General features: G+C 45.7%; 1 long non-coding RNA gene across 1 annotated transcript; it reads left to right on the top strand.

Annotated features, from left to right (window-relative positions):
• The first annotated feature begins 958 nt into the window (after positions 1–958).
• LOC107279554 (uncharacterized) lies at positions 959–3,860 on the top strand. The gene is made up of 3 exons (XR_010738152.1): positions 959–1,400; positions 2,575–2,666; positions 3,612–3,860. It is a non-coding gene; the product is annotated as an uncharacterized lncRNA (long non-coding RNA).
• Positions 3,861–22,958: the final 19,098 nt, after the last annotated feature.

Here is a 22,958-nt window from a genome sequence, read left to right on the forward strand (position 1 = left end):
TTTTTTTTTATGGATTATGGTCCAAGAAACCTTCCTAATTTTTTTCCCTTGAACCTAAACCAAAGTAATTCCAATTTTATTGGAATTAATTATTAGCCCATTCTTTGATCTTAAACCCATCCTTTGATTCTCGATACAAATATCCAAATTCTTCCTTTTGATCTAGCCACTGATTTAATTCCTGTGGCTTCATTTCCTCTTCGGCACAAGAATAGTATTATTGCAAATATTGTGAATAATTGCTCTTGTGCTAAGAAAATACCAATTTATATTCTTTACTCAACTTTCCCTATTAGCCACAAATAATTCTTCAAATACTTCTACTATCAAATTTAGGATTCAAATCCTATTTATCTGCCTCTATTTATTACCCCTACCTTTCATTTGAGTGCATCAAATTTCAATATATTTTATCTCCAAATTATTGCACTCAAAATAAATTGGGAAAAATATCTCCTTTGTTAGCTTTCTCCAAATTTAAATTCTCTTCAAACCAAACCATTCAAATTCCTTTCAAAATTGAGAAACCAATTCTACTTAAATTGGGCCGAAATTCTTTTTCTCCTTCGGCCCAAGCCGGCCCAACACCCAGCCGAGCCGCCAACTTGCGCCGCCGCTGACACCGTGCCGTGTTCGTCCTTCTCCGCCGCTGCCGTGCCTTGCCCTCCTCCTCCGCCGTTTTCTCCTTCTCTAAGAAACCGTCGCTGCTGCCCTTCCTTCGCCGCCAAGTCGCGCCGACGCCGTGCCGTGTCCTCCCTTCCCAGCCGCCCAACTCCCTGGCAGCCGACGTGTGTGCGCGCCGCCGTCGACATCCAATCGGAGCACAGAGCCGACGCCGTCATTTTCTTTTCCACGGCGCCGTCACGAAGTTCTCCTTGATCTTCCCCTCTGGAACCGCCTTGCGCCACCGCCTTTTGCCACCTATAAGTATTCGGCGAGGCTGCCCCTTTTCCCCTCCACACCATCGAGCTCTCCGAGCTCCTTCTCTCCTGGCCATTACCGGCCACCACCATCATTGGCCGATCTCCCTCACCGGAGTAATACCGGCCAATACCTCGCGCCATCGAGCTTTCCTCGATGAGAGGATTCCATTTTTCCCCTTTCCCCTCTCCTTTAGCCACCGCCACCACCCATCACCGCCACCCACCATTGCCGGCCGAAGAGAGCTCTTGTTGTCGCCGTTCCGGCATCCTCCCTCTCCCTCTCTGCCAGCTACCGACTTCCCTGGATGCGCGGTACTCGGGAACACTACCCGACACCGGCGTCGCCGTCTTCAAACTACCGAAGAGCCGGCGCCCCTCCTCCCTCTCTCCCTTCTGTTACCCGGCTGGAAGGAGGAGAAAGAAAGGAACGGGAGGAAGAAGAAGAAGGAAAAGAAAAAGAAAAAGAAAGGCTGACAGGTGGGCCCCTGCACAGTAACTCTTCGTATTTTCTCTATTTAATTCAAATCCTAATCTTTAGAAGCCTATATCTCCTAAACCGTAGATCCGATTCCAGTCAAACTTGGACCTAAATTCATATAAACTCAAAATCTATATTTTGATACCAAATTTGCTATTTTAAGATTTTATTTGAATTTCCTTAATTTATTCAAATACTATTTGAATAAATATTTGATTAAATCTTATAATTGAATTTACAACTTAAATTTATATTTGCTTTTCAAATATTTTCTTTTATTCCAAATTACCCCTTTAGCCACTAAAAAGCCGCCGGTTGGAACTTTACGTCTTCCATGGGGACGTTCGCGGTTTACTATCCCCGACGTCGGACCGTTGGTTGTAAAGCCCGGCAAAAACCAAACCTAAGGTCGAAGTGCTGCTCCTGGCACCCCACGCCTTGATGCGTATAGTGGTCGGAGCTTCACTATTCCCTCGACCTCCACAGCACGCCGCACAGTTAGCTCTTGGGCTCTGTGTGATCCTAGCCGCTCCGCCGCCACTCACGGTTGTCGGAGTAACACTTCCGCCCCACTAAACCCACACAAACTTCATACCCCACTAGCCGTTATGCTATTTGTTGACACCGGCCAGAGAAGATACCAATTCTAGTCGTTATACTGCCCAACTCTAGCAACGACTAGCAAACACCCAAATCCCAGCCGATATTCATCCTACCTCGATATCAGCTGCTTAATCAAATGAAACCCCAGCCAGCCTACTATCCAAACTCCATACCAACCATTTACCCTTCTACTACCCATAGCCTATGCATGAAATACGAGCCGATATGCTATCCTATTTCAGCATCGACTCGAGAACAACTAAATCCTAGCCATTCTCCTACCAAAGCCCAACCTCGACCAATGCTAGCCACATATCCACTTAACCAGTTAGATTATTCGGTATATCCCCTATTATCCAAGAAACCAAAAACCACACATAAAATATAAGTGACAATTGTTACTTAATCCCCTCTAGCCTCCAACCCTTCAGAACATACACATATTAGCCCAGTAATCCCTACACCCTATAAAGGAGATAGGTTATACCCTAAACCCTAGCCCTTTTAGTTGTTTATCGTTTTCTTGTTATTTTATGGATTTTATTGAAATTGGTTCTTCCTCTTTCTTAGTAGAGTCTATTTTATTTTGGATGGCAACCTGTGGTATTTCGAGGATCGGATAATCAGGTTGTCTATCTTGGATTTATTTGCGTTGGAGCAAGGCAAGTTATTATTCCTCCCTTGAACATAATTACCCTATATTCTATATTTCTATTCTATGCATTAGCCATTCATGATTTTGAATGCATAACCTGAATATATAGCAAACCAGATATGCTAGCTTTTGCTTAGCCCTGCCTAGTTAGACTGCATAAAAATATAATGAACTTAGATTGGGACAGTACGTAAAATTTGGTTGATTTCCGGGTGGCTAGTATTGTCTCAGTCGATATAAGTTTACCAAATACTTATGTCAAACGAACGAGTACGACCGCAGCTTCTAGAATAGGGACAGACCTAGATATTATGTTAATTAACAATGTGATACCTCTGTACAGTGGTTCCTTTTGTATGTCCTCGCGTAGGAGGCAATCTTATGCCGAGCAGGGCATCTTATGATATTTACCGAGGCGCAGGTAAATATACTGATTTTCGCTCATGAGCTATGTGTGTGATTTTATGGAAACCTGGTTGAGATGACGTGGGGTCTCTCATCCAGTTCTCTCTAAAAACCCCGAGAACGCCAGAACTCCTCTCGCTGCTGATAACGTTACGTTCAGAGCGCATGGGGACTAGAGTTCATGGAACAGGTGCCACAATTATTGATAACCTAATACTGGGCCATGACTAAGCTAATGAATATTGGCAAGTCGTGGACTGCGGGTAAAGCGTACATCTACTGCAGTAGAATATTCATGAAACTATTCGAATAGCCGTGCTCACGGAATTGAGTATCGGGACTCATATGGTATTTGGTTAGAAACTTAATTCCAAATTTTATTAAATACTGTTGCATCAAACACATTGCAGGATTTATCCTTCTATATTCTCTGCTTACTGCAAGTAATCATAGCCCTACTGAAATACTACTAATTCATACATTCATATTGAATATAATAGCTTGCCGAGTACATTGTACTCACCCTTGCTTCAACCCCCTTTTTCAGAGTCCATTTGGATCGAGTTCTTATCAAAGCCGGGAGTTCAATCACATAAGTTAGTTCCCTTTAAACCTAGTCTTGAAATCTAGTATTGTTAGATGGTTTAACTCTATAGCAAAACATTAGAGTTGATTTATTCTATAGTTTCTGCTATATTAGTTAGCCACAAGTTTGTAAATACCCATGTATTTTATAATAATATCTCCCTTGGAGCCATGTCAAAATGTATGCAATGAAGATCCAGATTGTTGAACATGTATCAATCTACTGATCTAGGGCTTGATACAGTGTAAACATGTCGGTTTCTGAATCGTTAATTTTGGGACCCGACACACTCCCCAAAAACTTGATCACCCGCCTACCCGGTGCAGATCGTGGGAACGTGGACGCGCTGTTGCGGAGGCAGTCGTGGGAACGTGGGTTAGTGGCTGCAGGTTTCTGAATCGTTAATTTTGGGACCTGACACACTCCCCAAAAACCTGATCACCCGCCTACTCGGTGTAGATCGTGGGAACGTGGACGCGCTGTTGTGGAGGCAGTCGTGGGAACGTGGGTTAGTGGCTGCAAAAGAGTAGCGACGTGACGCATGCACGCACGCCCGCCTCGACCCCCACCTCAACCAGTCAACAGGGAGCCTCCAATAATTCCCTATTTAGGTTGAGATATTCCTCGCTTAAATCCTAAGGTGGTTTTATTATTCTTAACACTTATTATGGGCCTTTGAGATTTAATAGGATAAGTTGGGCCTAGCCCAATTATTCTAACATGGCCGACCCGGCGTCGCAGGGGCCGCTACCCCCGCCGCACCTTCTACCAGCTCGTCGACGTCAACCTAACTTGCTCTGCCTCCGCAACAACCCCAAACTCTGCCCCTCCATGACAGACGTCACCCGAGCACTCGAGCACGTACGTCGCCTCCCAGTCCCAGCCATGGGAAGACAAGCAACGAGCCACGCCTGATTGATTCAGCCCACCTCCTTCTGAGGGGCAGACCCACGATGATTCATGGGTATTCAAATGAATACCCAAGATTTTTAAACAACAAATATATATATGAAGTTCCATATGTATATATGAAAAAAGAAAAAAAGCCTACCTATTCAAAAGAAGCTTAAACTAAAAACGTTTCCTATCCCTCCCACCATTTTTCTCCCCACTATTTCAGGCCCATTGGTCCAATACCAAAAAAAAAAAAAAAAAAGCCCAAACACTAGTCTAAGTTTCTAACCCTAGCTCTCACCACCATCCCAACTCTCCCGGTCCAGCCGCAAGGCGCCGGGGCGGCAGGGCGGGGATGAGGTCACATTAGCCGACGGTGGTCATGGTGACGCAGAAGCAGGATTTGCAATTTCGGTGGTTGCTGAAAATTTGGTGATACCCGGACTAAAATTATTTGAATTTTTAATATATTTTGATTGAATTTGAATAAATTTTGACCAAATTTACAAATATTTGACAATAAATAAAAAATTTTGGAGAAATTTGTGTTTGCCAGTGGGGGCCGAAATTATAGAATTTCGAATCGAAATTTCAAACCATGCTTAGAAGTAAAGGGCGTCGAGGCGCGATTGATGCGGGTGCCGAACATGTGGAGAGAAGGAGGCCGCTAATATGCAGGACCTACGTGGGTCCCACGCGCCACGTCTGCTTAGACCAGAGAGTATACTGCCTAGGATCTGCGGTGTAGCAGTTTTATAAGTTAAGGGACTCGTTATATCTAGTATTTCGGTTCAGGGATGAATTTCAGTCTCGGTGACAAATAGAGGGATCTAAAGAAAACTTGTCCTAGATCCAACGGCTAACGTTATCCTTAGTTCCTACAATACTACATCCATTTTCATTTTCTTTTAAATAGATGGCACCGTTGACTATTGATTATGATATTTGATGGAGTAATTATTGATTTTATTACAAAATTATATAATACTCCTATATTTTAATGTGACCTGCTTTATCATTAAAGAAATTTTAGTATGAATAATATACTATGTTTTAAATTAGATGAATATGGTTAAATGTTATTTTCAAAATACGGGTGTAGTACATGATACCGAATTATTGATTAAGAGAAAATGTTTGGTTCCTTCGCCAAGTTGTCGAGAGTGGGTTTTTTCTTCATTCAAGCACATTGTGACACATGGATAAAAATGCTTCCAAAATTTAATCAGCTACTGTTAGAACTCGGTTCATTAATTAGCGTACAAAATGGATATAAACAACTAGTAATATTTTTTTTATGAAATCTGGATAAATCTATTTTGCAATTTGATTATTCATAATATGCCTCCGATGGTACTAATTTGACTAATGAAAAACCATCGTTAGTAACCCCATACAACATCTCAGAGATTAGATATTGTTTGACACAACTTCAGTCCAAGATGTTGGAATTTCGTATTCCTAGCTACATGGATCTATTGATTTGGATGTGTGATTAGATGGATGAGTGTGCGTACATTGTAAGCGTCTGCATTTACATTGTATTTCTAGAAAAAAATGATTGACAATATTTAGAAGAATTATTTTGTTCATTTTTTCTGCGAGGGGAACTATTTTGATCGATCTTATTTTATACCAAATGTAAAATTCTAATCTACTGCAACTAGTAATGTGCTTGTGCTAACGCTACGGAGATCTATTATATTATTAAAACAGCCTTGAAAAGAGGCACCATGTTCGCTGTGGAGGTTAGAAATTTCCACATTAATCAGATAAAAAGAAAAGAAGAGTCCAAGTATAAATATAATTTAAAAATAGCTGAAATTCGGAATTAAAAATAAGCAATATAAAAATAAGAGTTTATATAAGAACCCAATACGAGAGTAATCAAAATTCGGAATAAAAATAAAATAAAATCTGAAATTAGAAAAGAAGAAGAGTGCAAGTAGGAATACAACTTAAAAATAATTGAAATTCGGAATTAAAAATAAGGAATATTGAAAGAAGGGTCCATATAAGAACCCAATACGAAATTAATTAAAATTTAGAAAAAAAAATAAAATAAAATCCAAAATTAGAAAAAAAAATAAAAGAAGAGCTCAAGTAGGAATAAAATTCGAAATTAAATATAAGCAATATTGAAAGAAGAGTCCACATAAGAACCAATACAATATTAATTGAAATTTAAAATAAAAAATCAAACAAAACTAAAATTAGAAAAATAAAAAGGAGAGTTCAAGTAGGAATACAATTTTGGAAAAAAGTTCAAATTGAAAATAAAAAAAAAATAAGAAATATTAAAAGAATAGTCTATATAGAACACAATACGAGATTAATTAAAATTCAAAATAAAAAATAAAATAAATTCATAAAATAGAAAAAGAAAAATAAGAGCTCAACTATAATACAATTTATAAATAACTAAATTTTTTAATAGAACATAAAAACTGTTGAAATAAGGGACAATAGAACACAGGACGAGATTAATTAAAGTTCGAAAAAAAAATTTTATAAGAGTTCAAGTAGGAATATAATTTATGAATAAAAATATCGGAATGAAAAATATGCAATTTCTTTTTTAAAAAAAGTCCATCTAGAACACAACGATGACAAATGATAATAAAGAGGGGAGAAGCAATAGGCCTATAAAGGAGTAGAGTGCTAATAGTTGATGTGATATTTAAAAACTATAAAGAAAACCTCAATAGAATCCCAATGACGATTAAGAGGAGTAATGATGGGCATGCCGTTAAGCAGCATGGTCACGAAGATTGGCGGGACTTATAGAGAGTAAAAATAAACCCCAATAATAATCATGTTCGATTTTTAAAATCTCAATGACAATAAGGAGGGGAGGTAGCGGGCGCGTTGCAGGGGAGTACAGTGGCAAAGCCACTAAAGATTTGGCGAGATTTATAGAAAGTAAAAAAGAACACAAACAATAATTATTATCGATTTTTAAAATCCCAATGACGATAAAGAGAGGTGGCAGTGGACGGGCCATAGAGTAGTAAAATTGGCGATGTTTGATGATACTTCTAAAATTTATGAAAACGAAACCCAACAAGACAAAAAAACTCTAAAACTATAAGGCCTAATGTTCCAAAGAGAATAAATAGAAGTAGTGGTAGATCGAGCAAGCAAATAAAAAGGTGACAAAGAAGTAAGGGGTAGCGACTGGCGTGCCTTTTAAAATCTATAAAATTGTTGGAATCACGGGAATGATAATTTTAAATAAAATCATGTGTAAAAAATAGATAATTTTAAATTGATGCTAGCCGCGCAATTGCGCGGGCCGCCCAACTAGATTTATGTAATGTAAGAGAAAAACATATATATACACGTAAATAAGACCTATTTTCTTTGATTTGTAGGGATTATGCATGTGTTTTGAGCATCATGTATATATAAAGTCAAAGGTATAATTTGTAGATCAATATATTTTTCATAGATTTTGTCAACAATTCAAGTTATTAGAGCTATAAATGAATGGCATGCGAGCGCAATAGCCAACTACTAGCTTTAAATTATATATAGCCAATTCATACAATAGTTGCTTACTATACTATTAATATCTGGTCTCACCTGTCATATAAACATTACGTCTTGATGTTCGTGCTGCAGCTAGCCTGCTGCTTTTCTCTCTTTTCTTTTATCTTTTTAAAATATGTTTATAGCTGGCTTATAGTCTGCTATTGTCTCTACTCTCCAAGATCATTGTATGGTTATGGATACCACATACCTAATAGTAGTTGACTAAATCTCGGCAGGACCCACCACATACCATGTCCTATACGGAAACTGACTTCAGTTATGGAGGGAGTTCCGGATAAGGAAAGACAACCAGAGTTCTACATGGAAACGACAAGGACTACTCGAATTGTATCCATATTGGTTGCCCTAGTTCTACTTGGACAAGGGGATACCTGTCACGCCCAGAAATTCTCGAACCAGAATTTCTAAGCTGAATGTGCATTAAATCCCTGTCCAGGACCAGCCAGGGTACACAAACGACAATTGTTGACATACAGATCCACGTCTTACAAAAATAGAAAAGATTACAAATGCAGCGGAAAAGATAAAAGCGAGCTAAACCGGGAGGCTTGACTTCAGCAGCGGGCGACTCCACTCCACAGGCAATCCTTGACGGCAGCGACGAAACCAACTTTGACAAAACAGCTCCAACTAGGAAGATCTTCAGCTCTGCTGTGGGGGAAAAGAGAGCAAGACTGAGTACTACCCACTGTACTCAGCAAGTCATACCGGAAGAGGAGGTATGATGCATGATATAACCAAAGGAAGCTAGGGGTTCTTTTGCATAAAGCAGGCATTTCAAAGCAGTAGTTGAAAGCAGTAAAACAGCTGTAGTAATTAATCAATATTAACCAATCACTGTCCAACGCTACACCACGTTGCAACAGGCCCAACCAACCACCTGAACTACACCAGTTCATTAAGCTAAACTAGGGGTGAGACTAATCACGGTGAATCTGGTTGATCGCCCATAACCGCGGGCACGGCTATTCGAATAGTTTTACTCTGGCCAGAGGTGTACAACTGTACCCACAAGACACGATTCCACACATGTCGCCATGCCCCGAAGTATCACCATGATACTGCAAAGGGGGAAATCGTGACAAGACCCTCCACATAACCCTCCCCTAACCATCCACACCACGCTAAGGTTTCACCCCCACCCCTCAAAAGGCAGTGGGCGGTCCCCTCTTGCGCCGCGGTGAATCCGGCAGCTGGACAACCGGACACCCCGGCCGACCCAACTCCATCACGCCCACCCTCGCCACCGGTGCCTAGGAAAGGGTCGAGCTATACTTCAGATCAAGCAGTTACCCACTCCCGCTTGTGGTAAGCACGGTAAGTCTCCCAGGGTTTCCCGTGAACCGGTCCTTAACTGCCATGGGTGCGACCAGCAAAACCATGCACCCACAGCCCACCATTCAATGTATTTTAATTAACTAACACCATTGCGGTGGCACCAATCCAAAGCTATGCTCATAGTCAAAGTCTATGTAATAATGTGATCCCCATGTGTGTGCTAGTTGAACTAAGCATGGCTAAGCATTTCCTAAACCAACATCTAGTCATTTTGATACCCAAGTTATCAATGGCATAAGGTAAACAATAAATGGCTGAGTATTAGGACCCATCCCACATGACATTGTAAAAGGATGCAACATTTAATAGAAATGCGGGATATTTGTAAATTGGGTACAATATGATCAAACGTATTGCATGACTTGCCTTGCTCTCGCACTGACGAGACCTCAGCAACGTCTTCGAGAAACCGTGGATCGACGAAACGGCCGAAACCTACGCGACAAACAAAGCACACAAGCAAAACATGCTATAAGACTACAGAAACAGGAAACAAAACCATTTTTAATGGATTCTTTGCATTTTTCTTGATTTACTGAGACTTGAATGGACTTAAACGGAGCTCGGATGAATTACTTATGAATTTTAGAAGATAAACTGTGTTTTTACTAATAAAGAAAAGTCCTTAATTAATTATTGCGCAATATTGCCCCAGGGCTGACGTCAGCAAGGGGTGGGGCGGCACCGACATGCGGGCCCCACTGGTCAGCGGCACTAAGAGAGGGAGAGGGGGCGGCTGGCAAGCGGGCCCCATGGGTCAGCGGCACAAGGTGGCCGGTCCACCGTGTACCGGGACCACGCGGGTGGTCCACCGCCGGTCCACAGGACCGACGGTCCGGATCGGCCTCAAAGGCGATCGGACGGCGCGGGGGAGGCGGCTAGGCACGGCTCGGCTTCAAAGCCGACCGGCAGCCATGGCGGCCGGTGGTGACACGCGCGGTCACCGGCGATGACCGGCGGCGGCGCGCGAGCGCCGGCAACGGCAAGCGACGGCGCGGGAGGCGGCGGCGGACGGCGCACAGACCGGCGGCGGCAGACGAAGGCGACGGCGCACGCGCGGAGGGCGGCGGCGCTCATGGGAGAGAGAGGAAAGGAAGGAGGAGAGGGGATTCCTCACCGAGGCGATGGCGGTGACCGGCGTGGGAAGAGACGAGCGGCGGCCGGCGCTTCCGACAACGGCGGACGGGGTCGAGCACAACCTGGGAAAGGCGATGACCGGGTTAGGGAGAAGAGAGGAGCCGCGGCACGGCGAGGAGAAATGGCCGGAGATGGAAACCATGGCGAGCTCACCGGCGGCGCGAGGGAGACGGCGCTCCGGCGGTGATTCGCGGCAACGAAGCGGCGGCCGAGGTAGCTCTCGCGGCGGCGAAGCTAGCGGCGGTGATTGCGCGGCGTGGCGACGGCTCTAGCGACGGCAGCGTGCGGCCGGAGGCGGCGGCAAGCGGCGGCGCTAGCGGCGAGCGGCGCGGGCTCGGTAGGAGGCACGGGAGGGGACGGCAAATGGGGGAAACGAGAGAGGGAGCTCGGGAGAGTGATTTAATGGGCGAGGGAGGGGAGGACGTGGCCGGGAACCCTCCCGATTTAGCCGGCGACGTGGGGAGGAGAGAGAGAAAGAGGGGTGGGATTCGAACTCGAATCCCGCCCTCTCGAGCGCGCGCGCGGGCCGGGAGATGCGGGGGAAGAGGCGGCGACGTGGGGAGGACGCGGGAGCGGCGCGGCGTGGGCGCGGAAAGAGCGGAGGAGGCGGCGGCGTGGCGGATTCGGCGGCGGTTGCCGTTGGAGGCGGGTGGCTGGAGGAAGGGGACGACCTGACAGGTGGGCCCCACCTGTCAGCGTCCCGGAGAGAGGGGGAAGGAGAACGGGCCGGCCCACAAGGGGAGGCCGAGCGCGGGCGACGGGTGGACTGGGCCGACGGCCCAAGAAGAGGAAAAAAGGAGGAAAAAGGAAAAAGAAAAGAAGAAAGGATTTTCCTGGGATTAAAATTGCACTTTGGTGATTTTTAATTGATAAAAATTATTTCCAAGGCTCTGAAAATTCCACTAAAAATCCTGTTAGCATTATTTGACATGTAGAATCCAAGAAAAATTCCACATGCCGATTCCGATTATTATTTGCATTTATTAATTAGGGAATTAGCTCTAGGTTAATTAAGATAATTTCTTCGGACGATTTATTTAGCCAATTTTTAAAGCAAGCAAAGGGGGGAAAACTTCAGGGCGTGACAATACCTATGGGTATAAATACAAGCCCCCCTAGGAGGACAGGGGGACAGACAGACTCACCATGAGACGACCAACACGATCACCACGATCGGGATGACCACCTCATCGATGACCACCACGAGACCATGGAAGACACCCATGACAATCAACACACGCCCACCAGAAGCCACAACATACAAGCCAACATACGCCAAGACATGCCGCCGGATATCGACTTCAGGATAGGCATGGCTATTCCCCTACGATTCCTCCGGATACCGTCAGGAGATACGAAAGCGCTATCTCTGATCTCGCCGGGCACGGATTCGAGGAGGAAGACTACCCTGTTGTCGACTACGAGTCAGACCTTCAGACCGACATGTCGACAACAGTTAGATAGGCTACCCCACATATTGTACTGGTGTGGTTATGGTAAATAAAAGCAACTCCGGCTCCGGCCAACAGGATGTAGGGTTATTACCTGACCACTCAGGGGCCCGAACCTGTATAAAAATTCCTGTCTCCATCTCTTTTACCTCAGTCTCGCGTATATCCTAGCACCGACGATCCCCATACTGTCCAAATACCGTAGTCGAGACATCAAACGTCGACAATCATGTCCATTCAAAAAAATAGGAGTACAATTTAGGATAAAGGGTGTCGGAGATATGGGCCCAGGGGTATGCAAAGTGGCCCATCCAGCCACGTGGCCCTACAGCCTGGCCCTACCCCCACGCCTCACGAATTGCAGAAGTGGCCGAGGAGGGGGGGCTCGGGGTGCCACGTCATGCCCCTCGGGCCCTCGCGCTGCCTTGCCCCGAGGCCCTCGCCCAACTGCCATGTGGTAGGGGGAGCGAGCGGGGAGGGGACCCAGGCTGAACCGCTATCAATGCGCGCGGCGCCCCAACTGCCCCTCACCGCATTTAATGCGGTAGGGGCAGACTTGCAGTGCCATTTGACTGACGCACGTCAGTCAGGACTGACCAAGTATGTGACCGGCCCATCGCCGGTCAAGACCGATTGGACAGGCGGCCGTGCCCCCACGTCGCCTCTGTATCCGGTGGAGTGGAGGTAGGTATGACCCGTCCCATCGGAGCGTCATTCGGAGCTCCCTCCACGAGAGGAGGACCACCACAAGTCTTCACCCATTTATGAGGGGATGGCAGGGTTGTCCCTCGTGTCAGGCGAGGGGCGGCGCTGGGTCGCGCTCAAGGACAGGCTGCTGCTTAGCTTCCGAGCGAAGGCGCGGATCGTGGCACGGACAAGGTGAAGTGGGTCCCCCTCCCATGAAAAAGTAGGTAGAGGCGGTGCATGTGGTATCCCCTTGAGCTATAAAAGGAGGACCTTGCCCACCGAAAAAAGGGACGACTCTCAGCAAGCCTGAACTTTAGGAGAAGAAGAGCGAGAGCCCTCTCCGGAGTTTAGGAGCCTTTGTAACACTCAACCTTAATCCCACACACAGGAGTAGGGTATTACGCTCCATAGCGGCCCGAACATGTATAATCTTGTCGCTCATACGTGACTTAGTAGCATTAAGGGCGGATACGCGATCTCTAGAGGCAAGCTCTTTCCCCCGACCGAACTCACAAAAAGGGCGATCTCACGATCTCCCGCTAGAGAGGATCACTCCTTGACAGAGGGAGATGTACTATTGCATTGGTAGTTCACACCAGCTAGTAGAACTTGAGAGTTTTTTTTCTGTTAATATTGTGCTCCCTCCTGACGCTTGCGCTCATCCCACTTTTGCGCACCACGCTGTGGCTGCGCCAGCGTCACTATGACCCCCCCCCCCCCGAAAAAACCCGTTTTCTCTTCCCTCCTTCCTTTCTTTTCCTTTCAGTTGCATTCTTTTTCGCCGGTTAAGCTGGCAAGCTGCATGCCACTCACAGCTGCCCGAAAGGAGGTTGGCTGCTATTTTGAAAACCACCTGCATATTTTGGAAACCCTCTATTAAGGGAATTCGTTTCATTTCTTTTGTTCCACTAAAAATGTTTCACCTAGTGTACTCACAATGTTTCACTATGTATAGATCTAATGTTGCAGTGAATTGAAATATTTTTTTTGCAACAAATCACCCACATATGATGGAAACCCTCTATTAAGGGAATTCGTTCATTTGTTGTTCCACCAAAAATGTTTGACCTAGTGTACTTATAATGTTTCACTTTGTATGGATGAAATATTGCAGTTACTTGAAACATTCTTTCGCTATTTGCTGAAACATTGTTTTCATATAAGGTAAAACAACGCTCGACTTAAAAGATTGAAACATTTTTTATCTACCTAGTGAAACAATTCTGATATACTTAGTGGAACAACGTGCAACATTTAAAAATGATTCAATAATAAGCTAGTTTTTTCATCGGAATATATCCATGTGTGGTCTTGTTTTAAATATTTAATTACAACGAATTTAATCGTGTAATCGGATCATGATTTGGATAAATAATTTAAGAGAAAAAAATATTTTAAAATAGTTTTGCATGCATGCATGCTTGATGACGTCATGCTGACGTGGGCATCTGATCTTTTGCAATAGATCGGATGTCCGATTTATAGTAGCCTCCGCCGTCAAGGCCTGCCATATGCTGCAATTTCAACCATCCCTAAAAATATGGTATTTCTTATTCCCAAGATAAAGGAAAATTTAGAATATATGTACTATATTGGCACGCATACTAAAAAGAAATTTAAAAGGTGCATTCATTTAATTTGATGCGTTGAAGGGTCGTCGTCAGACACTAGCTCTCATTGGAGATTAATGTACTCGCTTTTTTATATAGTTAAGGCGTGTACGTATTTTAATATTTAAATCTGAATTTTGATCAATGATTAGTCTAATATTAATAAATAATATCACTGAATTGACTCAAATTTACTTTTCTATTGTTGTAGTTTTGTTCATACAAATATCGTATTATTTAAGAAACTAAGAAGTCCAATATTAGTTTTGAAGATAATGTTAAATATGACTACGCATTATATTAGGTGCACAATGGATAGAGGATAGCGTGCATGCACACCATTCAATCGTTCATTTGTTCTGGCGTGTATACCTTGGGCTTTCCATGAACCTCACATTCCATCAATCTTCGACCCAGCCTGCTAGTCACACAAAAAGAGACAACTAGCCGTAGAAAATTCTACCGGTTGGGTTTTGGCTGTACATGTTTATCACATCAAAGGAATCAAGCGGATGTTTCTTCGTCACCTTATAATTAGGTAAATTTTATTAGTACTCCCTTCTTCCTATAATATAAGGGATTTTGAGTTTTTCTTACATTTTTGACCACTCGTCTTATTCAGAAAATTTATGCAAATATAAAAAACGAAAAGTTGTGCTTAAAGTACATTGAATAATAAAGTAAGTCAAAAAAAATAATTCCAAAATTTTTTGAATAAAACGAGTGGTCAAACAGTACAAACAAAAACTCAAAATCCTTTATATTATGGGATGGAGGGAGTATACGGTGGTGTTTCGATCTAGGGACTTAACTTTAGTCTCTGTATTTCGACACTAATTTCGAGTATTAAATATAGACTACTTACAGAACTAATTACATAAATGAAAGCTAATTTGCGAGACAAATTTTTTAAGCCTAATTAATCCATAATTAGAGAATATTTACTGTAGCATCACATAGGCTAATCATAAATTAATTAGACTTAATAGATTCGTCTCGCGAATTAGTCCAAGATTATGGATGTGTTTTATTAATAGTTCATGTTTAATATTTATAATTAGTGTCTAAACATCTGATGTGATAGGGACTTAAAAGTTTTAGTCCCATCTAAACAGGGTCATAATCTTTCTAGAACCAAGAAAAGTCACGCTATGGTGGTGTGGATCGAGACCAGTAAACCGGGCAGCAGCTGGTCCGGCATTATATATGTATACCGGAGGGTCTATATATAAGTAGCAAACTAATGACCAGAGAGAGTAGTGCTAGCCAGTAATAAGCACCTCTAGCCAAGAAATCAGACTGGACGACCGGCCGGCGCCACGCCGGAGTTCGTTCACAAGTTCTCGCCGGTGAGCCTGCGTTCGATGTTGAAAAGACGAGGAGTGGCTGCGCAGCAGCGGGCGCCGGAAGCGATGGTTCTGGCGGCGGTGCTCCTCCTGATGATCGCCTACGGCGTGGCCCGGAACGAGGCGGCGGTGCCCGACTCCAGTCTCTCCTGCCTCTCCATGCCTCGCCAACAAGACGGCGCGACAACTCCAAATCGGCGTTCCTTATCCGTGCACCCGTCGTGCTGCACTAGTAGCCCCCCGCCGAGCTGCTATAAACCTCAACCCTGCCCACCGTCCTAATCGACCGAAAAGGCCAAAATATATACATACACAAAAGTTACCATATATATTTCAAGATCGGTGGAAGTACTTACAATATATATTAACGTGTTGTGTCATACTATGTCAGAATTTACAAGCTAGCCTACTACTCCTTCCGTTTTAGGTTTTTAAGACGTTTTTAACTTTGGTCAAATTTAAAGCATTTTAAATTTGACTAAACTTATAGACAAGTATAGTAATATTTATAATATCAAGTTAATTGCATTAAATCAATAATTGAATATATTTTCATAATAAATTTGTCTTGGGTTGAAAATGTTATTGTTTTTTCTTCAAACTTAACCAAATTTAAAACAATTTGATTTTGACTAAAGCTAAAGTGTCTTGTAACCTGAAACGGAGGGAGTATGTCAGAAACAGGGGTCAGGGAGGTCCGCGGCTATCATCGATCTCGAGTCGAGACTCAGTTGATCGAGGCGTCGAGGGTGCAGTGTAACGCAACGTACGTTTCGTCTTCTCGCTTCTAACCTCGCTCTCTGTTAGACTGTTTTATCTCACGTCTTCACGAGGACTCACCAACGAACCACCAGGAACGACCACTGGTGGAGAAGTGCTTTTTAGTCCCGGTTCGTAACCCCCTATAGTCCCGGTTTTCAAACCGGGACTAAAGATCGCTATCTTTAGTCCCGGGTGAAAAAACCGGGACTAAAGATCGATCTTTAGTCCCGGTTGATGTCCCGGTTGGTGTCATCAACCGGGACTAAAGAGAGGGTAGCGGCAGTCCATCAGCTAGTCCTTTTTTCTTTTTTATTTTCTCCCGAATCGAGTGGTATGCATATCATCAAATCAAACCCCAAATCCACATCACAACTCCACAGCACGATTCACAGATTCACCACAAATTCATTCACAATATCCATTCACATATTCATTCACAACATCACAAATATATTCACAATATTGATTCAAAGGTTCATTGACAACATCGAGTCACATACTCATTCACAACATCACAGATTCATTCACAATATCGATTCATAGATTCATTCACAGATCAAAACATCCAAACCACAAATTAAAAAAAATCAAAAAAAAAATCGACTCACTGGCCGGCCTCCCATCCCGCCGTCGGCCGGCCACCCATCTCGCCGCTTCCCCTCCGGCCGGATCTGGGGGAGGGGAGGGCGAGGCCACCGGCGACCGGCCTCCATCCCGCAGGCCCGCGCCGGGCCGCCGCCGGCCGTCCTCCATCCCGCCGCTTCCCCTCTGGCCGGATCTGGAGGAGGGGAGGGCGAGGCTGCCGGCGACCGGCCTCCATCCCGCCGGCCCACGCCGGGCCGCCGCCGCCCGTCCTCCATCCCGCTGGCCCGCGCCCGGCCGCACTCCCGCCGCCGCCAGCCGGCCGCCGCCAGCCCCAGCCCGCACCTGGCTGCCGCCAGCCCGCGCCCGGCCGCCTCCATCCCGCCACCGCCGGCCGGCCGCTGCCAGCCCGCGCCCATCCTCCATCCCGCCGCCGTCGGCTGCCTCTGCAAGAGGAAGAGGGGGAGGGGAGGAGGAGAGGGGGTGAGAGAAGAGGAAGGGGAGAGGATGAAGATAAGGAAGGAGAAGAAAAAGAGATAAGGATGGGCTACGCATGCGCTTGTGCGTGGGCTGGTGCGTACGCTTTATTCCCGGTTGATATTATCAACCGGGAGTAAAGATCCATCTTTAGTCCCGGTTGGTGTTACCAACCGGGACTAAAGATCCCAGGGATCTTTAGTCCCGGTTGATAATATCAACCGGGACTAAAGATCCTATCTTTAGTCCCGGTTGGTGTTATCAACCGGGACTAAAGATATCGGGGGGCCTGACAAGGCCTGACAGATTTAGAACCGGGACTAAAGATCATTTTTAGTCCCGGTTGGTAACACCAACCGAGACTAAAGATCAAATATGCCCGCTGTAGCCACCAACCGGGACTAAAGATCATCTTTAGTCCCGGTTTTTAGTGGAACCGAGACAATTGTGGATTTCGGGCGACCGACCAAAGATGGTTTCTCCACCAGTGGACGACGATGGCGCGACCCAGCAAACCGGCGACACCGACGCCCACGCGCGCTGCATCCACACCTTGCCCTAGCGCCCTTGGCCCTTGCGAACTTGCCTTCACGAGTAATGATGATTAACGTAGCAGATTAAATCAAGGTGAGAGTCTTCTGATCTTATCACTACTGTAAAAACGATTTTGATTTTTCTATACGAGGGGCCCAATAGATTTCAGACAGACCGTAACTAATCGCTTGCTAAAATCGTTCTCCATTTTCGTATGCGGCTCCTTTAAGTGACCCGTATGTAAAAATCTATTTTTGCTCTTAGAGCATATCTAACAATAGGCCTTATTTTGAAGCCCCACTTAAATGAGGGCTGCCCCCATTTTTCAAAGACCCAAAAAAATGCCTCCAACTCCAGCAGTAGCCCTTATTTTTTAAGCCTCTATTCATGTTTCTCTTGTATTTTAAAATACAATCCATATTTACACTACGTTTAACACCACAATAATTTAAACATGAATATTTCTAACGCATATAATTTAACCATACTTAAATTCACAATTTCGAAGTGCACAATTCAAATTAAAAATCAAAGTTTTCAAACATGTAAATATGGTGTGGGCAACCAAGATTATACTGTTTATAACGTGTATTTATTTAGCATATATGTATTGGTTCTGCAGTATTAACGACTCAATACAAACAGTTAGTCATTCTGAAGAAATTTAGGACACTTGTACATGATTAGTGCCTGATATACTTTAGTGAAGGAGAAATTTGGGTGCCTTCCTATTTTGGGGGCCTTTAATAGGGGCCCTGCTATACCTTTATTTTTCTTCCTTCACTCAAAAACTCATTGGGGGCTTAGTTTAGACTCATTGGGGGCTTAGTTTAGGTGCTTTGCTGGAGATGCTCTTAAGGGGCCGTATGCAAAATGTATTCAATCGTATACCCATTGATTTCATATCCCTGCAATGTCAAAATTGAGTAAGATAGTCCTCTCGCCAAGAAGGCTAGTTGTTGGTCAATCGTCTCGTTACATATGAGATGTTGTCGCTGCCAAGCGGGGAAAGTATCAATGTGATGGCGTGTAATACATGCATCGGACTTTCCGATGTTTTTGGAGCGAACAATCGCCAAGTGCTCCTCGATTTAAGGAGCCACCAATGAAGATTGTTGCAAAACCGTGAAATGCGCTTTACGAAATAAATCGTTGTCTACATTCATTATTGTTTTCCTTCCAAGAGTCATATTTCCCCGCAGTCTCCCCTCATGACTTGATTCAGAGACCCTGATTGGACAAAGGTCTTCAATAAATTCTACGCAAAACTCAATGCCCTCCCCTGTTCCATACCCCTTGGCGATGCTTGCTTCCGGACGAGAACGATTATGAATGTACTTCTTTCGAACGCCCATGTACCTCTTGAAAGGAAACATGTTGGGTAGGTATGTAGGACCGAGAATACCAATCTCTTTCACAAGGTGACATAGAAGATGCGTCATTATATTGAAGAATGATGGTGGAAAGATTATCTCAAAGCTGACAAGACATTGCACCACGCTATTAAACTGTCTGGATCAATGATCTTCTGCAAAATTGCGTTCTGGAGTATCCAAACGGTACCTTAATACTCTTCAAGCATTCAAACATACTTTCCTTCTCTACCTTGCTCAGGGTGTAGTTGGCTGGACGCAAGTAATGGCTTCTTTTCTCCTTCGGTTCCGAATGAAGGTCGTCGCATTGTTTCATATGCTTGAGATCATTACGTGCTTTTAGTGCATCTTACGACTTCCCATATAAACCTAGGAAGCCTACCAGGTTGACGTAAAGGCTCTTAGTGAGGTGCAAGACTTCCCAACAGGGTATCTTCTAAAAAATAGACTTCTTCTTCTACATCGCCGCGTGACCGTCTTCACTCACTATTGGTTGGCTGCCAGGTCCCTTTCTAAATAGTACTCTCAGATCTTTCACCAGAGCAAACACGGTTTTTCCGTTCCGATGCTTAGGCTTAGTACGTTGGTCTGCCTTCTATTCGAAATGCTTGCTTTCTTCCGGACAAGGTGGCTTGCAATAAGGAATCGATGACGGCCCATATAAACAACCTTCCTACAATGTTATAAATACGTACTTTTAGTTTCATCCATACAGTGCGTGCAAGCCTTGTACCGATTATTTGACTGTCCGGATAGGTTGCTAAGTGCAGGCCAATCGTTAATGGTCAGCAACGCTCGTAGGCCAATCTTATTTGTCCTCGTTCCACACGGGGGCACCTTCTTTCTTCACAACAGTTTCAGATTTTCAACCAATGGTCTTAGCTACACATCAATATCGTTTCCAGGTTGCTTTGGACCTTGAATAATAATTGGCATCATGATGTACTTCCGCTTCATGCATAATCAAGGGGGGAAGCTGTAGATATATATGGTTATAGGCCAAGTGCTATGACCGCTGCTTATCTCTCCCAATGGATTCATGCCATCCGTACTTAAACCGAACCCTATGTTTCGTGTATCCTCTCCAAAGTCTTCAAATGTTCTGTCGATGTTTTGCCACTGCAACCCATTGGTGGGGTGTCTCAGCATCCTGTCTTGTTGATGTTTTTCTGCGTGCCAACGCATTATTCTAGCATGCGCTTTCTTCCTGAACAAACGCCTCAGCCATGGTATTATAGGGAAATAACACATCAACTTAGTTGGAACTCTCTTTTTTGAAGGTTGTCCGTCAACATCACCTGGGTCATCTTGTCTAATTTTTTGTCGTAGTGCCTTACAAATCGGGCATGTTGTCACACCCCGAAGTTTTCCTCCCAAGCCAAAATTGTAATTTTTATAAATGACCCTAAGAAAATGCTGGTGAAATCAGGAGAAAACCCTAAGAAAGTAATGCAAATAATAATCGGATTTGACATGTGGAATTTTTCTTGAGTTCTACATGTCGAAATTCATTAACAGGATTTTTAGTGGAATTTTTAGAGCTCTAGAAATAATTTTAACCAATTAAAATTGAGCAAGCAATATTTTTAATTCCAGGGAAAATCCTTTTTCCTTTTTCTTTTTCTTTTCCCTCCCTTTTTCCTCCTTTTTTTTCGAATGGGCCGCCGGCCCATTCCCCTCCTTCCTTCCCTCCTCCTTGCTGGGCCGGCCGCAGGCCGAAGCCCACCCAGGCCGCCCGCCTCCTCTCTCGGGGTCGCCGACAGGTGGGGCCCACCTGTCGGGCCCGTCTCCCTCCTCCCGCCGATCCCGGCGCGCCGCCGCGCCGAAACCGCCGCCGCGCCCACGTCTCCGCCTCCCCCGGGCCACGTCGACCACGCCCGCGCGTGCGCCGCGTCTCCCGCGCCCACTCCCCTCTCTCTCCCGCTCGCGCCCGCGCCCGAGATGGCCGGGATTCGAAAATCGAATCCCGCCTCTCTCTCCTCCCCACTCCCCCACGTCGGCCGGCGATTCCCGCCTCTCTCGGCCACGTCCGGTTCCCTCTCCCCCTATTTAAGCATCGCCGCCGTCCCCTCTCACTTTTTCCCCATTTCGCCGCACTCTCTCGAGCCTCCCATCGCTCCCGCGCCGTGCAACCCCTTGCCGCCGCTTTTTTTCGCTGCTCCGGCCGCCGCTAGCCGCCGGTAGGGTCGCCGCCAGGCTGCACCGTCGCCGCCGTCGGGTTCGCGTGGCCGAGATCCACCCCGTCCACCCCTCCTCCGTCGAGGTTCGTCGCCGGAGCCCTCATCCCCTCGCGCACGGGTGAGCACCACCTCCACCGCCGCCTTCGGCCATGGTTTCCGATCGCCGTGGTTCATCTCCCTCTCTCTAATCCCTCTCTTCTCCTTCCTTAGGGCACCCCGAAGCTCGTCCGCTAGCCGACGTCGTCCTCCCGTGGCTTGTTGTCGTCGTTCGCCATCGTCTTCCTCCGCGCCGGCCACCCTCGGTGAGGCATTTCCCCTTTTTTTTTCCCCTTCCTCTCCTCTTAGTGCCGCGCCGCCGCTTCAAGTCGTGTGCCGTCGCCTTCGACTGCCGCCGCCGCCTCCCGTGCCGCCGGTCGCCGCCGTCGTCGGCCGCGTGCCGTCGCCGTTAGACCTAGCCGGCCGGTCGGCTTTGATGCCGAGCCGCGCCGGCGGCCGCCTTTATCGCCGCCCGTTCCCTCCCGTTCCTAGCCGCCGCTTAGCGCAGCCGCCTTCGCGTCGCCTTTTGCGCCGTCGCCTTCACCGCCGGCCGCCGTCTTGCGCCGCTGCCGTAAGCGCGCCGCGCCGTCGCGCGCCATGGCCGCCGGGCCGGTTTGCGCCGTGCCCGCGCGCCCCGGCCGCGAGCTCCCGCTGCCGCTCCGTGGGTAGATCGGGGCCATCGGTTCGGCCGCCACGTGGTGCGCCGCTCCTCCCCGGTCCGTGGACCCGATCCGCCGTAGACCGCCCTCTCCCGAGCCGCTGACCAGTGGGCCCGCGTGCCGGCGCCCTTCCTCCCTCTCCCGAGTCGCTGACCGGTGGGCCCCGCATGTCGGCGCCGCTTCCCCCGTGCTGACGTCAGCCCTGGTTAATATTGCGCAATAAATTATTTAAGGATTTTTGTTATAGTAATAAACACAGTGAATCTTCTAAAATTCATAACTAATTCATCCGAGCTCCGTTTAATCCCATTCAAGTCTCAGTAAATCAAGAAAAATGTGTAGAATCCATTAAAAATGGTTTTGTTCCCTGTTTCAGTAGTCTTATAGCCTGTTTGCAATGTTTGCTTTGTTTGTCGCTAGATTCCGTTTCATCCGACGCTCCGGTGTACTTTGAGATAGTCGCCGAGGTTCCTCCAGCAGCAGAGCAAGGCAAGTCATGCTTGTCACTTGATCATATTGATCCTATATTGCAAATGTCCTAATGTTTTCTTTCAAATACCGCATTTGTTTTGCAATGTTACTATGGGATGGTTACCTATTATTACAGCCATGCTATTTTGATACCATGCTCCTTTGTTAGCTTGGGTTATAACATGATTAGAGTTAGGACTAGGGTTTGCTTAGCCA

This window comes from Oryza sativa, chromosome 12, assembly GCF_034140825.1.
Source record: "Oryza sativa Japonica Group chromosome 12, ASM3414082v1".
NCBI lineage: Eukaryota > Viridiplantae > Streptophyta > Magnoliopsida > Poales > Poaceae > Oryza > Oryza sativa.